Consider the following 5372-nt stretch of genomic DNA (forward strand, 5'->3'; position numbering starts at 1 on the left):
CTGATTGAGAGGGGGTCAAATACTTATTTCCCTCATTAAAATGCAAATCAATTTATAACATTTTTGACGTGCATTTTTCTGGATTTTTTGTTGTTGTTATTCTGTCTCTCACTGTTCAAATAAACCTACCATTAAAATTAGAGACTGATCATTTCTTTGTCAGTGGGCAAATGTACAAAATCAGCAGGGGATCAAATACTTTTTCCCCTCACTGTATATAAAAGTTTTGTCAGCATACAGATGACTATTACAAGTTTTAACAGATAGACCACTATTGTTTATATAAACAGTAAAAAGAATAGGTCCCCGTACCAATCCCTGCGGTACACCTTTTGTAGTGTTCAGAAAACTATACTTAACACCATCAGAGATCACACATTGTGTCCTGTGTGATAGATCATTTTCAAACCACTTGCAAGAAGCCTGATTCAGGGCTATTTCAGTCAACCTTTGAATGAGAGTGTGATGGTCAACAGTGTCAAAGGCCTTGGAAATGTCTATAAATAAGGCAGCACAATGATTTTTGTGATCCAAGCAACTTAACCCATTATCTAAAAGGAGCGTAGCAGCTGAAACGGTGCTACAGTATGTCCAGGTCTAAAACTCTATTCACATTAAGAATAGAACGAGAAGTTCTTATCTGACAGTTGGTCAGGGATTCTACTAGTTTGGAAAGGCAGATCATTTGGAGATTGGAACGTAGTTATCTAAGTCAGAAGGATTTCCTCCTTTACATAGAGGGAGGACAAGTGCCACTTTCTAGATCTTAGAGATAACACCAGAAACAATATTCAAATTAAAGATATAGTTCAATGGTTCTGAAATAAGTGGGACAGAGAGCTGCAGTAAGAAGGGATCAATTGAATCAGCCCCTGTGTTATTTTTTATATCGATCATTAGCAAGCACTTAGTACATCATAGACATCGAAGGTTTGAAATGAAAATAAAGTATGTGTGTGCATCATGCTCCACAATCTGTTCTGAGGTGACTAAAGTACTCCCTCTAGTGGAATGAAATGCGTTTTCAGAGTATATCCTTCAAATAGGTGGCCAGCTGAAGCAAAATGGTTATTAAAACAATCACACATTTCCATGTTGTCTAGAATGGGATGAGAGGCTGTCAAAACCTACTGGGGCAACACGGGGGTGAAGTTTTGTTTCAAAGATTTGACCACTTTCCAGAAGATGGCTGGATTACCACCACTCTCTCATACACAATTTAAGAAATATGTTGATTTAGCTTTTTTAAACAGGGATTGACATCTATTTCTCAGATGTCTGAAGGACTGCTAATCAGACGTAGAATCAGTCAGTCTAGCCTCAGACCAAGATACATTTCTTTCCTGTAATTTCTCAGACAATTCATGCGTAAACCACATCTGTCTTTTACCCTTCATTTTTTAAAAGGTACATGTTTATCTGCAACAGAGTTAAACAGGGAAATATAACAATTAAGGGACTGATCCGAGTCAGTGATACTGTAGTTATCACTCAACCCCAGCTCAGACAAAAATAGTTGCTCATTAAAACTCTTAACATTTCTCAATGTAATAATGCGTGAGCGAGATTTAGGTAGTTTAACATCTCTCATACAGGCAATGGGACAATGGTGACTGAACTCATTGGCAAATAACCCATTTGCTGTAAACTAATGAGTGACATTTGTTAGAATAATATCTGACAGAGTAGATTTTTCAGGGTGTTTAAAGTTGGGGCGAGTTGGTTTATCAGCTGAGTTAGATTTAGCTCAGTACAAATATCTTTCATCCCATCAGATACTGGCATCAGTGTGACGACCCTCCCACTCTGTCTGCAGAATTCTTTCTCTTTGCTCTTGTTTTCCTTGATGGGATGTCGGTGGGCGGAGCCGGGAGGGTCGTCAGCGAAATGGGACACACCTGGGTTCGGGTGTGTCCCAGGATAAATACATCTTTTCCCCATATATCGAGGAGACTCTCCATGCAGATGCACTGTTAGCGTTTGGTTGTGGCATTTTTGGGGCTGTTTTGTTTGTTTGCTTTGGCACCTTTCAACACCCCTCATTATCACATCTACGCATGCAACCACTCACTTACACTACTGATTACTGACTACATACACCATTGTTAATTGTATTTAGGTTATTTCAGTTAATAAATATATTTTTGTTATTCCTTATCTCCACGTTGTCTCCCTATTTGTTACGGACTTCGAGCCGGATCATGACATCAGCCAATCTAGATTAAAATCACCCACTATCAGTCATTTAGACAGCAGGTCTGAGAGCACGTGCGGGGGACGAGGGAGGGCGATAAATTCCCACTAGCGTCAGATGGACATGTTTACCAAGTCCAACATTTAGGACTAGACATTCAAATTTCTTAGGGACAGAGGTGGTGATGGATACAGAAACATTTGAATGTCTCTTTATGTATATGGCGACATCCCCTTTTCTGCCATAGACTTTTTTAACCAAGATTCAGTTATAACAAGAATGTCCGTGTTGGTTTGAGAAGACGGAGTTACAGGCATTTACACAAATCAGTCCAAGGCCGCAGCTGCAGGAATTCAGATTAGATGGAGTCTCTAATACATGTTCAACAGGTAACCTCCTACTAGAAAATACCATGGGGTTGGCTTGAATTGGAATAGATACACCATTACCTAGAACTGAACTGCTAGGCCTATGCCTTGAACTATGCTCAGTTGGTAGGCCCCTATTTGAAAATACCATGGGGCTAGCTTGATTTGGTATAGATACAAGATTGTCTAGAACTGTCAATGATGGTTGTTGCGGGCCTGCAGTATGATGATAATGCTGATAATTTATTGTTTGGATTACCTGAGGAAAAAGACCCCATGACCGAAAGGTTGCTGGTTCGAATGCCTTAGCCGACTAGGTGAAAATTTGTTCCTGTAAGTCACTCTGGATAAGAGTGTGCGTGTAAACATATTGTCTCCCTCCCCCAATAAGTAGTGTCTCAGAAGCTCTCCATGGCATCTCCGGTGGGTCCGGGCATCGCTGCAGACTTCAACAACGACAATGAAGTAGAGATGTTCTTCAATAACATCCCTAACAGAGGGTCCTCAGTCAACAGACTGTTCAGGTACAGAGACATATGCATTATATCAGTTACAAAACACAATTAAACTAATGTAATTTAGATAAACATTTTAGCTAACATTAGTTCATGTAAAATCTATAATTCCTCTCAGTTATTTTGGACTAAAGCATTTCTGTAGACAGGAAGTAGTCATAATGACTGAATATTCAGATCAGTGAAATGTGTGTGTATGTGTGTGTACCTATGTGTGTGTAACAGTCTGTGTGTGTGAGACTGTTGGAGTGTGTCTGTCCCCTATGTAGTTATGCAGGATGTCTGTGGTTTGATATGGTGAGCGATCCAACATCCAAAAGGCTGAGGTTCCGCTTGTACCATATTAAAACCTAAGTGGAAGTTTCAATCATGAAACAGAAACCCTCAAATGAACGGTTAAGGATCGTCTGGCAATGAAACACCCAGCTTGAACTATTGTCCTCATTGAAGCTAATTCATTAATAAATGAAGGTTTGCTGGGTTGCCAGCTCTTTGTAAAAGCTTTGCATAATATTCTAAGTTGACAATGTTCTGAAGTCTAATAAAGTTTGATTCAAAAACGCATATGTGATTCAATCTCAATATGGAGCATTTTGATAGGTGAGGCGCTGTCCAAACTATGAGCTGTTAGCATGGAGATGACAGTGATTACTACTGGATGTGTAAATAATTAAACATAATGTCCAACATTACAAATGTGTAGTGGAAATGAAACTGTTGAACTTCAGCTCATTCTACACTGTGATTCACTGTTAAACATCAACTCATTCTACACTGTGATTCACTGTTAAACATCAACTCATTCTACACTGTGATTCACTGTAAAACATCAACTCATTCTACACTGTGATTCACTGTTAAACATCAACTCATTCTACACTGTGATTCACTGTTAAACATCAACTCATTCTACACTGTGATTCACTGTTAAACATCAACTCATTCTACACTGCGATTCACTGTTAAACATCAACTCATTCTACACTGTGATTCACTGTTAAACATCAACTCATTCTACACTGTGATTCACTGTTTAAAATCAACTCATTCTACACTGTGATTCACTGTTAAACATCAACTCATTCTACACTGTGATTCACTGTTAAACATCAACTCATTCTACACTGTGATTCACTGTTAAACATCAACTCATTCTACACTGTGATTCACTGTTTAACATCAACTCATTCTACACTGTGATTCACTGTTAAACATCAAATCATTTTACACTGTGATTCACTGTTGAACATCAACTCATTCTACACTGTGATTCACTGTTAAACATCAACTCATTCTACACTGTGATTCACTGTTTAACATCAACTCATTCCACACTGTGATTCACTGTTAAAAATCAACTCTACACTGTCAATGTGAAGCACCTCTTACATGTAGTGTGGTTCCTATTTCCTCCACTGGATGGCGCTATAGATATGTGGTTTAGGATTTGAGACTAGACAGCCCAGCCTCTCTCTTCTATATGTGTCTCTTATTGTTGCTAGTGTCCTGTGTGTGGTCACAGCTTTAGAAGTGTTTATCTTGTGGTCTGTCAGGACCAGCAGTAACAGACGGATGGAGATGGTAGTCAGGACCAGCAGTAACAGACTGATGGAGATGGTAGTCAGGACCAGCAGTAACAGACTGATGGAGATGGTAGTCAGGACCAGCAGTAACAGACTGATGGAGATGGTAGTCAGGACCAGCAGTAACAGACTGATGGAGATGGTAGTCAGGACCAGCAGTAACAGACGGATGGAGATGGTAGTCAGGACCAGCAGTAACAGACTGATGGAGATGGTAGTCAGGACCAGCAGTAACAGACGGATGGAGATGGTAGTCAGGACCAGCAGTAACAGACTGATGGAGATGGTAGTCAGGACCAGCAGTAACAGACTGATGGAGATGGTAGTCAGGACCAGCAGTAACAGACTGATGGAGATGGTAGTCAGGACCAGCAGTAACAGACTGATGGAGATGGTAGTCAGGACCAGCAGTAACAGACTGATGGAGATGGTAGTCAGGACCAGCAGTAACAGACTGATGGAGATGGTAGTCAGGACCAGCAGTAACAGACTGATGGAGATGGTAGTCAGGACCAGCAGTAACAGACGGATGGAGATGGTAGTCAGGACCAGCAGTAACAGACTGATGGAGATGGTAGTCAGGACCAGCAGTAACAGACTGATGGAGATGGTAGTCAGGACCAGCAGTAACAGACTGATGGAGATGGTAGTCAGGACCAGCAGTAACAGACTGATGGAGATAGTAGTCAGGACCAGCAGTAACAGACGGATG

Source organism: Salmo salar, chromosome 18 (genome assembly GCF_965601325.2).
Source record: "Salmo salar chromosome 18, fSalSal1, whole genome shotgun sequence".
In the NCBI taxonomy this organism is placed as follows: Eukaryota; Metazoa; Chordata; class Actinopteri; order Salmoniformes; family Salmonidae; genus Salmo; species Salmo salar.